The sequence below is a fragment of the Pinus tabuliformis genome, chromosome 4_2, assembly GCF_031772625.1.
Source record: "Pinus tabuliformis cultivar Carrire ecotype Pingquan chromosome 4_2, CPIR1, whole genome shotgun sequence".
NCBI lineage: Eukaryota > Viridiplantae > Streptophyta > Pinopsida > Pinales > Pinaceae > Pinus > Pinus tabuliformis.
This window is the reverse complement of record NC_142304.1, coordinates 93866936-93886994: the sequence shown is the minus strand read 5'-3', so window position 1 is coordinate 93886994 and position 20059 is coordinate 93866936.

Here is a 20059-nt window from a genome sequence, read left to right as displayed (position 1 = left end):
AACCGGGCTCTCCACAAGATGATCCTCGAAATGATAAAGTACTTCACTCTTCCTAAATGATCAATGAAATCCTCATCTACTACAGACTTTTCACTTTAGGGGGCAATCTGTTACACAAAAATATTGTCACCATGATTATTTGTAGTCAGTATGGGTCTATCATCACTTGTACTATCCTCCTAAGCAAGTATCAGACCTCAGCTCTTAAAGTCAAGCTTTGGAAATGAGAGAAAGACATTAAAAATTAATGTAACTCTGGTTACGCACTTTCTCTCACTGTCACCTGCGGTCCCGCACCTTCTGTTTACAAAAGCTGTGGACCTGCCTGCTCTGTCCCTAACGGTGTAGGTGCAGACCCCTGTGAAAGTCAAAAGGCATAAGTTTTTTCTTAAAAAACTCACTTTGGGTTAATTCTAGAGGATTCTAGAAGGAATTTTGATGTGGATTGTTCGCACTGAGGTGGTTCATGCATCCCAAAAGAGAAGGAGCTAATCCCTTGATGAGAGGAGCTATCCCTTTGAAGGAGGGCTTTATCCCTTTGAAGGAGGACGTATTAACCTCCCTCCATTGCACTATAAATACAGGCATTGGGCTGGTTGCTAGGGAGGTTAGAAGCTGAACATTTTTTAGGGTAAATGCCGGTGAAATCAAGACTTCCTAGTTGAGCTTAAGAGGAGAGATCACATACCTTTTTGGCTTCATTGGGGAGTGAGTGAAACTTGTCAAAGTAGAGGAGAATTCTTGATGGACCTTGGGAGGAGCTTGTATAGTGTCAAGGCAAAGGTTGTAAATTTCTTCTTCTTTTGAATTAATACAATAAAACTCATTTTTCTCAACAAGTATCTCATGTTATTTGTTTCATGGACTCCTTGACTTTCATGTTAAATATGTTTTATGATTTTGGCTTTTCAGGTGCTATTCAATTTGTTTGCCTTGTTTGTGTTTGTAGATTCGTGACAAAGGAGCTCATTTGGATCAAAGGAGCGACGACATCCACAAACTTGCGCTGGACCTAAGGTAGTCCCTAAAAACACTTGTTTGCCATTGTTTATTAAAGCATATTTAGAGAAAGATAATGTTTGGTTGGTTTGCTTGTCATTAGGTCTTCTTTAGATTCTAGGAAGGTCTATCTTGTCTTCAAGATCGACTTATTCCGTGTGACACCATCTATTTTATCAATAAAAACCCATCAAAGGCTAAGCTAAACTATAGTGTGACTGAAAGCGAACTCCTAGCTATTGTGCATTCATTGAACAAATTTAGGCATTACTTTATAGGCTATCAAACATTTGTGCATACTGATCATGATGCAATAAAATATTTAATGAAAAAACCAAATGTAAATTCTATAATTATAAGATGGTTGCTTCTATTACAACAGTTTGATCTAACCATTATTGATAAGCCTTGTAAGGAAAATGTTGTTGCTGACTTTCTATCTAGAATAAATCTGCCTGCAGGTGAAGAAGGAATGGTGGATGACTAGTTACCATATGAGCATCTGTTTTCTATTTCAGTTCACTCCCCATGGTTTGCTGATATAACAAAATATCTGGTATCATCACACTTCCCACCAAATGTGCCCTCCAAAGAAAAGAGCAAGATAATCAGAAAGAGCGCCCCCTTCACCTAGAATGGGGGCAATCTATTCAAACTTGGCCCAGATCAAATCTTAAGAAGGTGTGTAACAGAAAAGGAATTTTTTGACATCCTTCTGACCTATCATGATGGGCCTTGTGGAGGTCATTTTGCACCAAAGAGGATTACATTCAAAGTGTTGCAAGTAGGGTATTATTGGCCTACTCTTAATCAAGATGTAAATAAGTACATTAGTCACTATGATTAGTGTAAGCGGATGGGACAGCCTACTCTAAGAGATGAAATGCCCCTACAACCTCAAGTGACTTTCGAGACATTTGACAAGTGGGGCATGGAATTCATTGGGCCTATCAACCCTCCTTCAAAGAAGAAACAACACATAATTATGTGCACTAATTATTTGACTAAATGGTCTGAAACCATGGAAATTAAGGCAACAACAGAAGAAAAGGTGGTTGAATTCCTAAGGGATAATATATTCTACAAATTTGGGTACCCTAGAGAGCTAGTCATAGACTAAGGCAACCAGTTTACCTCCAGCATGATTGAAGAACTGCTCGAGCATCACAAAATCAAGAATAGGACCTCCACTCCTTATCATCCACAAGTTAATGGGCAAGTGGATGTGACCAACAGAGCATTGGAGAACATCCTAACCAAGGTAGTGAACAATAGCAGAAAGGATTGGGTATAAAGACTAGTTGAGGCCACTTGGGCCTATAATACAACATGGAATACCACCACTAGATTTACACCCTATGAGCTGGTATATGGGAAGAAGGCTTCGATGTCCATTGAATTTGAATATAACACATTGAGGATGGCAGCACAAATATATTTATATCTCAATTATGCGCAAAAAGAAAGGTTGTTACATTTGAATGGCTTGGACAAATTCATAATGCACACCCTCCTACATACAGAGATAGTTCATCTTCAAAGGAAGATCTGGCATGTCAAGCACATCAAGGAGAAGCAATTTCAAGAAGGAGACTGAGCATTGTTATATGATTCCAGGTTTAAATATTTCAAGGGCAAGCTAAGGAAAAGATGGCTAGGACCTTATTTGGTTGAAATATGCCATGACAATGGTTCAATGCAAATCAGAACTATTGATGAAGAAGCCATTCCATTGCTAGTTAATGGACACAGATTGAAAATGTACAAGAGGCCTTTATCAATAAAAGAGTTCATTGACAACATTAATAAGACAATGATGATGGTGGAGCAAGTTCCAGCTCCTCCCTCATTCGTTTACTGAGAAAGGACAAAGAATAAGGATTCAGGTGAAAACCTCTATGAGGTGCCCAGGGTAGATATCTAGGGTGAAAACCTCTCTAAGGCAGCCTAGGTGTTTTGTTTAATATATATAAGAAAAAAACATAATTGTTATGTGCAGGTGGGTGGGAAAGACAACTAAGGAGCAAAGGGAAGATCCAAAGGGAACCCTGTTGTTGGAAATAATACTGAGAGGGGGGTGAATCAGTATTATCAGATCAGATAAAACTTTTCAATTTCATACTCAAAAACATATACGCGACTTCAGTTAAGTGAACCCGCGTGTACACGCGACTGTGTCTAATGCAACTAGCGTATATCCAGAGATCTTATGATTCAGTTAATCTTATCTTCAGTAAATGCATCAGAACATTATTAAGCATATTAACAGTAAACAGGTGCAGTATAACAGAACAGATCATCACACAAAAGCCACACACATGAACACCATGATATAAGGTGGAAACCCAATGTGGGTGAAAACCACCTGCTGCAATTTGTCTCTTTCTTCTTTAATGAGAACTTCTTTTACAATGTACTGGTGCAGTCCTTTACCAGCACGCAGGCTACAACCTGCAGAGGGCTACAACCCTCTTAGCTCTTGTACTAGCCGATCCATTTACTAGTACGTAGGTGCCTACCTACAGAATGCTTCTTTACTCGTTTTCCAGCTGCTAGTGGAAGGGAGCTACAACCCCCTGGCTCTTGTACTGGCTGATATGTTTACCAGTACGTAGGTGCCGGCCTACGATCTACCCGGGACCACGTTTCATACATTTTCATACTGGATCCATAAGACAATCATCATTGTAGTACAACCTGCATCATCAATCACTGAAACATCCAATTCTGAATCACTGTAACCCTGTCAACAATAACCAGACAATCATAGCAACAACCAGATCCAGCTCCATATTCAAATATCATACTTCACATTGTATACGCTACTTGGATGAACCCAACCTGCGTGTATACGCTCTTTTACCAAAACCAACCCGCGTACAGATCTATAAATTCAACCTTAAAACTCTGCAGCTATATCAGACATCAAAACATACCCAGATCATAATAATAAACATGCGTCAGTAGATCTAGTCTATCCAGAGTCAAACCATATGAAGATAATCATTCCAAGCCTTGAGATCTCGTTCCATCATTCATCATCCTCCACATGGGTGAAACCTTGGTTCAGATCACCAACCCATAACCAACACTTGGATCACATACTTTCTCAGATCTTCATCACTCACACTTGCTTTCTTTGGCCTAGTGATCTTCTCCTTATATAGCCTTAGGCCTTGCTCAATACCAAGAGCCAAAACCATAGTAACACAATACCATCAACCTCGAAACTAGGGATCGACACGTCCGTCGAGACACCATGGTCCAAAACCATAGGCACAACTTCCAAGGACTAACTGCCACTGACCAAAGGTACGTTTTCACATGTACGCGCTTTTACTGAAGCCAACCTGCGTGTACACGCTGATTCTCCTTGCTGAACCAGCGTATATCTCTTTCTTGTCCTGCTGTACTGAGATCTGTCCACTAGTTAAGTTGCCATCACCTGTACCAGTCTCTGAGCACCTGTACCAACCTCTGAGTGAGTTGCCATCAAGGACAACACTTGAATCATAATGCCAACAATCTCCCCCTTTGGACTTGATGGCAACCACCACACCAAGTCACTCTCCCCCTTTGACATCAAGGGCAAAGGGTGGACCAAGATATTCTCTTCTTTGGTATACCTTCTGCTGTCCATACTGCTGTCCATACTCCCCCTGAGTACATGCTGAAATCTCCAAATGTGCTCCCCCTTTGTGTATGCCAAAGTGTACCAATCTATCCATCCTGCTCTTGCTGAATTGTGCTGTTCATGCTCCCCTTGACTGTAGGCAAGATCTGCAAAAGATGTTCTTCAAGAAGAACAAAGACTTATACATTATAGAAGACCTTCCTATCACCAAAAGACTCAATACATACATTCATCACCCAAACTGGTGGGGATATACCAATATTGACTCATCCACCTAACCATGTGGAGATACATTAAGAGTTTACTCATGATAAGACATGAACATTACATCATTCATCCCAGGCATAGTGGGGAAACCAACATAGGCCGTTACATGACCTTGACACCATAAAAGAGATATCACAACAGAGATACATGCTGAAGATTCTGAATGGGCTCCAAGTTGTATCAATCCATCCATGCTCCCCCTGAGTAGATGCAAGTTCTAGGACCAGCAATTCATTCAAGACCATGACTATCATTCATCATATATGATCTGTACCATCAGCCTGCAATGCCATTCCTTTGATCAAACAACAAGATGTATCATTTAGCTTCATAGACTTTATAAACAACTTCTAACCATAATGCCAACAATGCATTATTTGAAGTATATGCTCCCCCTGAGCCTGTGCCATCTGTAGTTAGATCTGATCATGCATACATCAGTAATAAGCATCAAGATCTCATCATCAAGTTAGGATTAAACACTTCTAGCATCTTACAAGTATCAAAACATTTCCAAACATCCTCAGCAGACTGTAACTGTTAACCAATAGAGCATATACTGGACTGGATCATATCAGACCCCTTTTCTGAGTCTGTCCCCACTGCTTTTTCACAAACTGACATATACGCGACTTTGCAGTGCGAAACTCGCGTATATACGCGGCTTTCCTTCATGAAACTTGCGTATGAGAATTAGAACACTGAAGTTTTACACCTTCAGCTCCCCCTGAGTCTGTTATGTCTGTGTTGTGCTGAGTACCCTGTGCTGTGCCACATCTTTCTGACTGAACTTCCTTCTTCTTCCATATCTTCAAGCATGTTGATGATTTCCTTTTATCATGAGCTTTGTTCCTGCAATCTTTTGCTTTATGTCCAAACTTGTTACATGCATAGCATCTTACATGTTTCATATTCCTCCTGTAGCAATCAGCAGCTTTGTGGCCAAACATATTGCAAGAAAAGCAATATCCATTAAAGTACCTCGAATGTGATGATCTTTCTGCATGATGGTCTTGAAACCTTCTTCTTCTACATATGGCTGCAACATGTCCAAGATTATGACATACATAACATTCAACATTATTCAGTGGAGGAAATAATCGTCTATCACGTCCATAGTTAGGAGTAAAGAATCTTCCTTGAGGAATTTCTTTCCTTGGTTGTTCCTTGTTGGGCATTTCAGATTTCTCATTAGAGTTTCTTGCCTCACCTTGTGAACTAGATTCACCTTCAACATATCCATGAAAACCAAGACCAGTCTTGATAGCAGGAGATCTTTGACTATTAAGAATATCATCCAAGACTTTAGTACTATCTTGAAATCGTAAAAGCTTATCCTTTTCTTCTATTTTACCTTTCAAGATATTTACCTCAACTTGATGTTGTTCTTCCTTTTCAAGACATTGCTTCTCCAAGGTCTCTTCAGCTTTCCTTCCTTCATCCAACTGATGCCTTAGTTTGAGGATCTCGTTTTCTTGCTCTTTATTCAGTGCTAGCAGCATTTCTCGAATTCTGGAGGCACATTCTAACTGATCTTCTAATCTGATGATTTCTTCCTTGAGGGCATTCTCCCTTTTGCTAGGTAGATCTTGTTGATCTATGATTTGATCTGATGCTTCATTTGCTTGTCCATCTTCAATCTGAGATGCTTCAGGATCTGAACACTTGCTTCCACTCAACGGCAGGTTGTCATTTTTCCTTTGAGCTGTCTTCTTCTTCTGACGTGCTTTCTTCCCCATTGTTCTACGAATCTCCTTCAAGCGATCAAGCTTCTCTGAAGGACCTGCTCTGATACCAATTGTTGGAAATAATACTGAGAGGGGGGTGAATCAGTATTATCAGATCAGATAAAAATTTTCAATTTCATACTCAAAAACATATACGCGACTTCAGTTAAGTGAACCCGCATGTACACGCGACTGTGTCTAATGCAACTAGCGTATATCCAGAGATCTTATGATTCAGTTAATCTTATCTTCAGTAAATGCATCAGAACATTATTAAGCATATTAACAGTAAACAGGTGCAGTATAACAGAACAGATCATCACACAAAAGCCACACACATGAACACCATGATATAAGGTGAAAACCACCTGCTGCAATTTGTCTCTTTCTTCTTTAATGAGAACTTCTTTTACAATGTACTGGTGCAGTCCTTTACCAGCACGCAGGCTACAACCTGCAGAGGGCTACAACCCTCTTAGCTCTTGTACTAGCCGATCCATTTACTAGTACGTAGGTGCCTACCTACAGAATGCTTCTTTACTCGTTTTCCAGCTGCTAGTGGAAGGGAGCTACAACCCCCTGGCTCTTGTACTGGCTGATATGTCTACTAGTACGTAGGTGCCGGCCTACGATCTACCCGGGACCACGTTTCATACATTTTCATACTGGATCCATAAGACAATCATCATTGTAGTACAACCTGCATCATCAATCACTGAAACATCCAATTCTGAATCACTGTAACCCTGTCAACAATAACCAGACAATCATAGCAACAACCAGATCCAGCTCCATATTCAAATATCATACTTCACATTGTATACGCTACTTGGATGAACCCAACCTGCGTGTATACGCTCTTTTACCAAAACCAACCCGCGTACAGATCTATAAATTCAACCTTAAAACTCTGCAGCTATATCAGACATCAAAACATACCCAGATCATAATAATAAACATGCGTCAGTAGATCTAGTCTATCCAGAGTCAAACCATATGAAGATAATCATTCCAAGCCTTGAGATCTCGTTCCATCATTCATCATCCTCCACATGGGTGAAACCTTGGTTCAGATCACCAACCCATAACCAGCACTTGGATCACATACTTTCTCAGATCTTCATCACTCACACTTGCTTTCTTTGGCCTAGTGATCTTCTCCTTATATAGCCTTAGGCCTTGCTCAATACCAAGAGCCAAAACCATAGTAACACAATACCATCAACCTCGAAACTAGGGATCGACACGTCCGTCGAGACACCATGGTCCAAAACCATAGGCACAACTTCCAAGGACTAACTGCCACTGACCAAAGGTACGTTTTCACATGTACGCGCTTTTACTGAAGCCAACCTGCGTGTACACGCTGATTCTCCTTGCTGAACCAGCGTATATCTCTTTCTTGTCCTGCTGTACTGAGATCTGTCCACTAGTTAAGTTGCCATCACCTGTACCAGTCTCTGAGCACCTGTACCAACCTCTGAGTGAGTTGCCATCAAGGACAACACTTGAATCATAATGCCAACAATCTCCCCCTTTGGACTTGATGGCAACCACCACACCAAGTCACTCTCCCCCTTTGACATCAAGGGCAAAGGGTGGACCAAGATATTCTCTTCTTTGGTATACCTTCTGCTGTCCATACTGCTGTCCATACTCCCCCTGAGTACATGCTGAAATCTCCAAATGTGCTCCCCCTTTGTGTATGCCAAAGTGTACCAATCTATCCATCCTGCTCTTGCTGAATTGTGCTGTTCATGCTCCCCTTGACTGTAGGCAAGATCTGCAAAAGATGTTCTTCAAGAAGAACAAAGACTTATACATTATAGAAGACCTTCCTATCACCAAAAGACTCAATACATACATTCATCACCCAAACTGGTGGGGATATACCAATATTGACTCATCCACCTAACCATGTGGAGATACATTAAGAGTTTACTCATGATAAGACATGAACATTACATCATTCATCCCAGGCATAGTGGGGAAACCAACATAGGCCGTTACATGACCTTGACACCATAAAAGAGATATCACAACAGAGATACATGCTGAAGATTCTGAATGGGCTCCAAGTTGTATCAATCCATCCATGCTCCCCCTGAGTAGATGCAAGTTCTAGGACCAGCAATTCATTCAAGACCATGACTATCATTCATCATATATGATTTGTACCATCAGCCTGCAATGCCATTCCTTTGATCAAACAACAAGATGTATCATTTAGCTTCATAGACTTTATAAACAACTTCTAACCATAATGCCAACAATGCATTATTTGAAGTATATGCTCCCCCTGAGCCTGTGCCATCTGTAGTTAGATCTGATCATGCATACATCAGTAATAAGCATCAAGATCTCATCATCAAGTTAGGATTAAACACTTCTAGCATCTTACAAGTATCAAAACATTTCCAAACATCCTCAGCAGACTGTAACTGTTAACCAATAGAGCATATACTGGACTGGATCATATCAGACCCCTTTTCTGAGTCTGTCCCCACTGCTTTTTCACAAACTGACATATACGCGACTTTGCAGTGCGAAACTCGCGTATATACGCGGCTTTCCTTCATGAAACTTGCGTATGAGAATTAGAACACTGAAGTTTTACACCTTCAGCTCCCCCTGAGTCTGTTATGTCTGTGTTGTGCTGAGTACCCTGTGCTGTGCCACATCTTTCTGACTGAACTTCCTTCTTCTTCCATATCTTCAAGCATGTTGATGATTTCCTTTTATCATGAGCTTTGTTCCTGCAATCTTTTGCTTTATGTCCAAACTTGTTACATGCATAGCATCTTACATGTTTCATATTCCTCCTGTAGCAATCAGCAGCTTTGTGGCCAAACATATTGCAAGAAAAGCAATATCCATTAAAGTACCTCGAATGTGATGATCTTTCTGCATGATGGTCTTGAAACCTTCTTCTTCTACATATGGCTGCAACATGTCCAAGATTATGACATACATAACATTCAACATTATTCAGTGGAGGAAATAATCGTCTATCACGTCCATAGTTAGGAGTAAAGAATCTTCCTTGAGGAATTTCTTTCCTTGGTTGTTCCTTGTTGGGCATTTCAGATTTCTCATTAGAGTTTCTTGCCTCACCTTGTGAACTAGATTCACCTTCAACATATCCATGAAAACCAAGACCAGTCTTGATAGCAGGAGATCTTTGACTATTAAGAATATCATCCAAGACTTTAGTACTATCTTGAAATCGTAAAAGCTTATCCTTTTCTTCTATTTTACCTTTCAAGATATTTACCTCAACTTGATGTTGTTCTTCCTTTTCAAGACATTGCTTCTCCAAGGTCTCTTCAGCTTTCCTTCCTTCATCCAACTGATGCCTTAGTTTGAGGATCTCGTTTTCTTGCTCTTTATTCAGTGCTAGCAGCATTTCTCGAATTCTGGAGGCACATTCTAACTGATCTTCTAATCTGATGATTTCTTCCTTGAGGGCATTCTCCCTTTTGCTAGGTAGATCTTGTTGATCTATGATTTGATCTGATGCTTCATTTGCTTGTCCATCTTCAATCTGAGATGCTTCAGGATCTGAACACTTGCTTCCACTCAACGGCAGGTTGTCATTTTTCCTTTGAGCTGTCTTCTTCTTCTGACGTGCTTTCTTCCCCATTGTTCTACGAATCTCCTTCAAGCGATCAAGCTTCTCTGAAGGACCTGCTCTGATACCAATTGTTGGAAATAATACTGAGAGGGGGGTGAATCAGTATTATCAGATCAGATAAAACTTTTCAATTTCATACTCAAAAACATATACGCGACTTCAGTTAAGTGAACCCGCATGTACACGCGACTGTGTCTAATGCAACTAGCGTATATCCAGAGATCTTATGATTCAGTTAATCTTATCTTCAGTAAATGCATCAGAACATTATTAAGCATATTAACAGTAAACAGGTGCAGTATAACAGAACAGATCATCACACAAAAGCCACACACATGAACACCATGATATAAGGTGAAAACCACCTGCTGCAATTTGTCTCTTTCTTCTTTAATGAGAACTTCTTTTACAATGTACTGGTGCAGTCCTTTACCAGCACGCAGGCTACAACCTGCAGAGGGCTACAACCCTCTTAGCTCTTGTACTAGCCGATCCATTTACTAGTACGTAGGTGCCTACCTACAGAATGCTTCTTTACTCGTTTTCCAGCTGCTAGTGGAAGGGAGCTACAACCCCCTGGCTCTTGTACTGGCTGATATGTTTACTAGTACGTAGGTGCCGGCCTACGATCTACCCGGGACCACGTTTCATACATTTTCATACTGGATCCATAAGACAATCATCATTGTAGTACAACCTGCATCATCAATCACTGAAACATCCAATTCTGAATCACTGTAACCCTGTCAACAATAACCAGACAATCATAGCAACAACCAGATCCAGCTCCATATTCAAATATCATACTTCACATTGTATACGCTACTTGGATGAACCCAACCTGCGTGTATACGCTCTTTTACCAAAACCAACCCGCGTACAGATCTATAAATTCAACCTTAAAACTCTGCAGCTATATCAGACATCAAAACATACCCAGATCATAATAATAAACATGCGTCAGTAGATCTAGTCTATCCAGAGTCAAACCATATGAAGATAATCATTCCAAGCCTTGAGATCTCGTTCCATCATTCATCATCCTCCACATGGGTGAAACCTTGGTTCAGATCACCAACCCATAACCAGCACTTGGATCACATACTTTCTCAGATCTTCATCACTCACACTTGCTTTCTTTGGCCTAGTGATCTTCTCCTTATATAGCCTTAGGCCTTGCTCAATACCAAGAGCCAAAACCATAGTAACACAATACCATCAACCTCGAAACTAGGGATCGACACGTCCGTCGAGACACCATGGTCCAAAACCATAGGCACAACTTCCAAGGACTAACTGCCACTGACCAAAGGTACGTTTTCACATGTACGCGCTTTTACTGAAGCCAACCTGCGTGTACACGCTGATTCTCCTTGCTGAACCAGCGTATATCTCTTTCTTGTCCTGCTGTACTGAGATCTGTCCACTAGTTAAGTTGCCATCACCTGTACCAGTCTCTGAGCACCTGTACCAACCTCTGAGTGAGTTGCCATCAAGGACAACACTTGAATCATAATGCCAACAATCTCCCCCTTTGGACTTGATGGCAACCACCACACCAAGTCACTCTCCCCCTTTGACATCAAGGGCAAAGGGTGGACCAAGATATTCTCTTCTTTGGTATACCTTCTGCTGTCCATACTGATGTCCATACTCCCCCTGAGTACATGCTAAAATCTCCAAATGTGCTCCCCCTTTGTGTATGCCAAAGTGTACCAATCTATCCATCCTGCTCTTGCTGAATTGTGCTGTTCATGCTCCCCTTGACTGTAGGCAAGATCTGCAAAAGATGTTCTTCAAGAAGAACAAAGACTTATACATTATAGAAGACCTTCCTATCACCAAAAGACTCAATACATACATTCATCACCCAAACTGGTGGGGATATACCAATATTGACTCATCCACCTAACAATGTGGAGATACATTAAGAGTTTACTCATGATAAGACATGAACATTACATCATTCATCCCAGGCATAGTGGGGAAACCAACATAGGCCGTTACATGACCTTGACACCATAAAAGAGATATCACAACAGAGATACATGCTGAAGATTCTGAATGGGCTCCAAGTTGTATCAATCCATCCATGCTCCCCCTGAGTAGATGCAAGTTCTAGGACCAGCAATTCATTCAAGACCATGACTATCATTCATCATATATGATTTGTACCATCAGCCTGCAATGCCATTCCTTTGATCAAACAACAAGATGTATCATTTAGCTTCATAGACTTTATAAACAACTTCTAACCATAATGCCAACAATGCATTATTTGAAGTATATGCTCCCCCTGAGCCTGTGCCATCTGTAGTTAGATCTGATCATGCATACATCAGTAATAAGCATCAAGATCTCATCATCAAGTTAGGATTAAACACTTCTAGCATCTTACAAGTATCAAAACATTTCCAAACATCCTCAGCAGACTGTAACTGTTAACCAATAGAGCATATACTGGACTGGATCATATCAGACCCCTTTTCTGAGTCTGTCCCCACTGCTTTTTCACAAACTGACATATACGCGACTTTGCAGTGCGAAACTCGCGTATATACGCGGCTTTCCTTCATGAAACTTGCGTATGAGAATTAGAACACTGAAGTTTTACACCTTCAGCTCCCCCTGAGTCTGTTATGTCTGTGTTGTGCTGAGTACCCTGTGCTGTGCCACATCTTTCTGACTGAACTTCCTTCTTCTTCCATATCTTCAAGCATGTTGATGATTTCCTTTTATCATGAGCTTTGTTCCTGCAATCTTTTGCTTTATGTCCAAACTTGTTACATGCATAGCATCTTACATGTTTCATATTCCTCCTGTAGCAATCAGCAGCTTTGTGGCCAAACATATTGCAAGAAAAGCAATATCCATTAAAGTACCTCGAATGTGATGATCTTTCTGCATGATGGTCTTGAAACCTTCTTCTTCTACATATGGCTGCAACATGTCCAAGATTATGACATACATAACATTCAACATTATTCAGTGGAGGAAATAATCGTCTATCACGTCCATAGTTAGGAGTAAAGAATCTTCCTTGAGGAATTTCTTTCCTTGGTTGTTCCTTGTTGGGCATTTCAGATTTCTCATTAGAGTTTCTTGCCTCACCTTGTGAACTAGATTCACCTTCAACATATCCATGAAAACCAAGACCAGTCTTGATAGCAGGAGATCTTTGACTATTAAGAATATCATCCAAGACTTTAGTACTATCTTGAAATCGTAAAAGCTTATCCTTTTCTTCTATTTTACCTTTCAAGATATTTACCTCAACTTGATGTTGTTCTTCCTTTTCAAGACATTGCTTCTCCAAGGTCTCTTCAGCTTTCCTTCCTTCATCCAACTGATGCCTTAGTTTGAGGATCTCGTTTTCTTGCTCTTTATTCAGTGCTAGCAGCATTTCTCGAATTCTGGAGGCACATTCTAACTGATCTTCTAATCTGATGATTTCTTCCTTGAGGGCATTCTCCCTTTTGCTAGGTAGATCTTGTTGATCTATGATTTGATCTGATGCTTCATTTGCTTGTCCATCTTCAATCTGAGATGCTTCAGGATCTGAACACTTGCTTCCACTCAACGGCAGGTTGTCATTTTTCCTTTGAGCTGTCTTCTTCTTCTGACGTGCTTTCTTCCCCATTGTTCTACGAATCTCCTTCAAGCGATCAAGCTTCTCTGAAGGACCTGCTCTGATACCAATTGTTGGAAATAATACTGAGAGGGGGGTGAATCAGTATTATCAGATCAGATAAAACTTTTCAATTTCATACTCAAAAACATATACGCGACTTCAGTTAAGTGAACCCGCATGTACACGCGACTGTGTCTAATGCAACTAGCGTATATCCAGAGATCTTATGATTCAGTTAATCTTATCTTCAGTAAATGCATCAGAACATTATTAAGCATATTAACAGTAAACAGGTGCAGTATAACAGAACAGATCATCACACAAAAGCCACACACATGAACACCATGATATAAGGTGGAAACCCAATGTGGGTGAAAACCACCTGCTGCAATTTGTCTCTTTCTTCTTTAATGAGAACTTCTTTTACAATGTACTGGTGCAGTCCTTTACCAGCACGCAGGCTACAACCTGCAGAGGGCTACAACCCTCTTAGCTCTTGTACTAGCCGATCCATTTACTAGTACGTAGGTGCCTACCTACAGAATGCTTCTTTACTCGTTTTCCAGCTGCTAGTGGAAGGGAGCTACAACCCCCTGGCTCTTGTACTGGCTGATATGTTTACTAGTACGTAGGTGCCGGCCTACGATCTACCCGGGACCACGTTTCATACATTTTCATACTCGATCCATAAGACAATCATCATTGTAGTACAACCTGCATCATCAATCACTGAAACATCCAATTCTGAATCACTGTAACCCTGTCAACAATAACCAGACAATCATAGCAACAACCAGATCCAGCTCCATATTCAAATATCATACTTCACATTGTATACGCTACTTGGATGAACCCAACCTGCGTGTATACGCTCTTTTACCAAAACCAACCCGCGTACAGATCTATAAATTCAACCTTAAAACTCTGCAGCTATATCAGACATCAAAACATACCCAGATCATAATAATAAACATGCGTCAGTAGATCTAGTCTATCCAGAGTCAAACCATATGAAGATAATCATTCCAAGCCTTGAGATCTCGTTCCATCATTCATCATCCTCCACATGGGTGAAACCTTGGTTCAGATCACCAACCCATAACCAGCACTTGGATCACATACTTTCTCAGATCTTCATCACTCACACTTGCTTTCTTTGGCCTAGTGATCTTCTCCTTATATAGCCTTAGGCCTTGCTCAATACCAAGAGCCAAAACCATAGTAACACAATACCATCAACCTCGAAACTAGGGATCGACACGTCCGTCGAGACACCATGGTCCAAAACCATAGGCACAACTTCCAAGGACTAACTGCCACTGACCAAAGGTACGTTTTCACATGTACGCGCTTTTACTGAAGCCAACCTGCGTGTACACGCTGATTCTCCTTGCTGAACCAGCGTATATCTCTTTCTTGTCCTGCTGTACTGAGATCTGTCCACTAGTTAAGTTGCCATCACCTGTACCAGTCTCTAAGCACCTGTACCAACCTCTGAGTGAGTTGCCATCAAGGACAACACTTGAATCATAATGCCAACACCTGCCTCACATATATTTAATCTCCTCCACTCCTTACCAATGCATCCCTCCATCAATTCTATTGTTTTTTCACTTCATTACTTCCATTCAGGTGAAGATTGTGTTTTCTAACAGAATCACCTCAACCATTACCATCATCCTTGCATCCACATACACTCCTACTCCCTCTGTCTATTTATTACAGCATCCTCACAGCACCATACAGTAGTAGAATCAACTCAAAGATCTCCACAGCAACAACATCATAAAGTCCAAGAGCTCCACAGCAGCAACAACATCATAAAGTCCAAGAGCTCCACAACAGCAACAACATCAAATCCAAGATCTCCATAGTAGCAACAACAACATTAGATCTTCGGTCACACACACCTGCAAAAGTTAATAAGCCATCAGCAGATAGTAGAGGAGGAAGAAGAAGGACCATCAACAACTCCTTTGATCTTTGACAACTATAGCACGTCATCAAGACCATAGGTAAGTATCCTACTCACTCACTCATATGCATCATTTGATCAAAAGTCGTAAAGGTTAAGAGGTAGTTGGTATACAAGTGAAAAGATGGCAGAAAGGAAATTCTTTTTTAAGTCAAAAGAGAATGAAAAATTCCATAGACACAATATTGTTAACCATTTGATAATTCTTGAAGAATTAAGTTTTGGGGTAGAAAGAACAGTTCACCAAAGACTCAACATACCCTATTTCTTAATGCAATCACTGATAGACTCCAGTAGCAAAGTAAAGGAAGGAAATTTCCTTACAGTTAGTTCACCATGGGTTGATCATAATCGTCATTAAGGATGCCCTCCAAATCCTCAGGATCCCTATTAAATGGCTAGTCTTCAGATACTTACTAGCAGAGGATGACATCAAAAACCTCACCTATGATGATAGTCCCCCTGCCAGTGAGGAAAAGGAAAAACAAGAAGAAACTAATACAGAGGAACATGATGAAATAGAACACAAGGAGGATGATTCTAAACTAGAGGAAGAAACTAATGGAGATGAGAAAGAACAACAAAATGAAGAAGCTAAGAAAAACAGAGAAGATAGCTGCAGAAAAAGGAAATCAGCGAGCATATATGGCCAACCTCTCCTTGAAGGCCATCCATTGTAGGATGACAGCTAAATCCTATGCTCCCTACCTCAGAGAATATGTTATAGACATTTTTGTGCCTCGCGACATGGAGCATGAAATGTCAATAATTACAGGGATCCTCAGTCCCTAAACATGTTGTTCTTACCCCTAAAAGAACAAGGTCATCAAACCACAGCACTTCCAATCAGTTCTCCACCTGAAAACACTTCAAAACAGGCTATTTTTGGATCATGTCAGCTGCTCCACTGAGCATCTGCGCTGGAATGCAACTGCTCCTCCTTGTACCTGCGCTGGAAGTCAAATCTAATGAAGGCTACCTGCGCTGGGCGAGATTGGCCAAGTGGCACAGTCATTCTGCAAGGTGTCAACTGCCCAGGAAGCTTCCAAACTGACACTTGGTTCATGAGATTCGCCCTGTGATGAGTAAGAGGTACTTGATCACCATGTGTAAGCAAGGATCTCCAAGTGGACTCAAGAACTGAAGATTAACTGAAGAGGGAGAGGACACAAGGCAGCTTTATGTCAGTCTCAAGCTAACTCATATCTCTTCTTCTCTCCTATATATAGAGCTCTTCTATGAGGTCTAGGGAGGCTAGAATTTTGTGTAAAGCAAGGAGGTGCTGTTGGTTTACAGTTAGAGCTATTGGGTGATTGTTTTACTAGAGGTGAAGAGGAGAGTTCTTGCTGCTGGGGAGGTGCTGCTGGATTGGAGCCATCAATGGTTGTAACCTTCTCAGAACCCTGTTACTTCTATCAATAAAGTTTTGCATGTTCTCCTATATACTTGTATTGCATTGATGTATTGTATTTACTTGTATATTTGATTCACTCTAATCCATGCATCAGTTATGAGTACATGTATCTTGTAGTTTCTTCTCTTGTTTTGTGCAGGATCTGTGTGTAGCTGGACCGACCAAGAGAGCAAGGAGCTGGGAACAAGAGACAAAGAGAGAGGATAAGGATTGACTAAGCGAAAGACACCAGGTTGGTTAATCTTTTCTTCCTTCTCTCTGTACTTTCATAAAGGAAAATATCAAAGCTTTACTTTCAGTTGTTGCTAAAGACTGTCACCTTTAGAGTAGGGATAGAGTCATCCGAGTCGGATACTTTTCCCCACAACAAACTGGCGACTCCGCTGGGGAGGCTAGTATCTTGTTGGTGTTTGTAGTACTTTGCTATTCATTTCTTGAAGAAAAGAGTACCAAATCGAAAAGCTTTTGACTATATCAAAAGCGAAGTAGAGGGACTGCTACTCTTGCTCATTTGCTGAGCAAATTCAAGATTTGAAGAGCTTATCTACAAAAGACTCTTTACTCTTTGTGATAGCTTTTCATCCTCTTGATCATCCCCTCAAAAAACTTCTTCAAACCCTCCTGGGCAAGGGAAACAATTTTATCCATGTCAAATATGCGATGAAAATCATTTGACAAAGAACTGTCCGTTCAAAGCTGAGTTAAAGAGGTTCTTTAAAAGTTCCCAAACTTCAGCTGTGTTAACTGATCCATTTCCCGCCCCAGGTCAGAATATGGTTGATAGTGGAAATGCTTCCCCGTCTCAAGTGCTTATGTTGTCGGTTTCTAAGCAAAATGATGCTTTGATCTCGACAAGGAATAAAGATTATGGGAATCCGCCGGTGTCGAACGACAAAGGGAAAGATCAACCCAGTAGTTCGACAACAACTTCGGCAGAAGTTGTACCCCCCTTCCCGCATGAATTAACAATAAAGCCACCTAAGGGAGTAGTACACAAGTCGACATTTAACCCTCGCGCCAGAGCGGCGCAACACTATAATATAGTGGAGGATTTGGCCCAATCGCCATCTGCTATGTCGACTCTTGAGGTACTACAAAATTGTCCATCCCAAAGGCAGGCATTGTTATCAGTAATTGGTGGAGTGGATCCTAAAGATTCTAATCTTGTATCCTTTGATCACAAAGGATATGATCCTCAGTTACCAGCGCAATTAGCTTTCCTTATTCAAGTGAAAGCACTCAACAAAACTGTTCATAGAACGATTATTGATGAGGGAGCGTCGACATGTATCATGTCGATGAGTTGCTGGAAAACTCTTGGATCTCCAACCTTGTCGCGATCTTCGACGACATTGAAAGCATTTGACGGTAGGTCGTACACTCCGTACGGAATCCTAAATAACTTTAAGGTGGAACTAGGAGGAAAAACAGAGGAAATTGATGTTGAGGTCATTGATGGCAATCTTGACTATAACATCCTACTGGGAAGACCATGGATATATGCCATGGCAGCTGTAGTGTCGATGTATTTTAGGAAGATCGCATTCCCATTTGAAGGAGGGATTACGATCGTCGACCAACAGAATTTCCTCCCTAATGGTTCACAAGTTACTGGAAGCATTCCCCTGATCCATGGGAGCGACCACTCAATACAAGATATCGGAGTAGGCTTGCTAAAAGATCCCACAATGATGGGAACTTTCACGTTGCCACCTCCTTTCCATGAAGGGAATATCCCATTTGTAGCAACATGCAACATGGTATCTTCGTCAAAGGTCGCAGAAGACAAAGTCGTCATGGATTATCAAGTGGTTTTGCCACCTAGCCCTATTGAAATATTGTAGCAATCAATGTTTCAGGCATGGAAGGCGAGCCCAAATCAACGCTCGTCAAGCGTTTAGGTAGATAGGTCCGAAGAATATGGTACCCCATTAGACCCATGGTCAAAAGTTCATGGGACTGACAAAGGGATCTTACAATCATTAATGATTGAGGGGGCACCATGGAATGATCACCACCATCGTTCCCTTCTTCCAGAATGTGAAGAAGAAACTCATCACGACCTATATCACCCTTCAGTGTTTGAATTCCTAACAAATACTGTAAATACGGTGGATTCAGAGAGAAACCTATCCAATATTGAAGAGACCGTAGCCGTAAACATCTCGACAAAATCTGATGTTGTAGAGAATATTCATGTCGGCAAAAGTTGTTCCCCTTCAGAACTGGAAATATATAGCGCTCTCTTTCGCGAATTTAGAGATGTATTTGCATGGTCATATGATGAAATGCCAGGCATTGACTCGAGCATAGTTGAACATGAGATTAAAATGTATCCTGATGTCAAACCAGTAAGACAACGGCTTCGCCAGGTTCATCCCAAGAAAGCCGCTGCCATTAAGGCAGAAGTTGAAAAACTTCTCCATGCTGGATTCATCTACCCGGTTCCTCTAACCGATTGGGTATCGAATATTGTCCCTGTTATGAAAAAACAAGGGACGTTAAGAGTGTGCGTCGACTATAGGGATGTAAACCAAGCTTGTCCAAAGGACAACTACCCTACACCCTTCATCGACCAGATAATTGATGAATGCGCCGGATGTGAAATCTTTTCCTTTATGGATGGATTTTCCGGGTATAATCAAATAAATATCCGCCCACAGGACCAGTCTAAGACTGCATTTATTTGTCCGTGGGGCACATTCGCTTATCAAAAATTACCCTTTGGTTTAAAGAACGCAGGGGCGACGTTTCAGAGGGCAATGAATTATGCCTTCC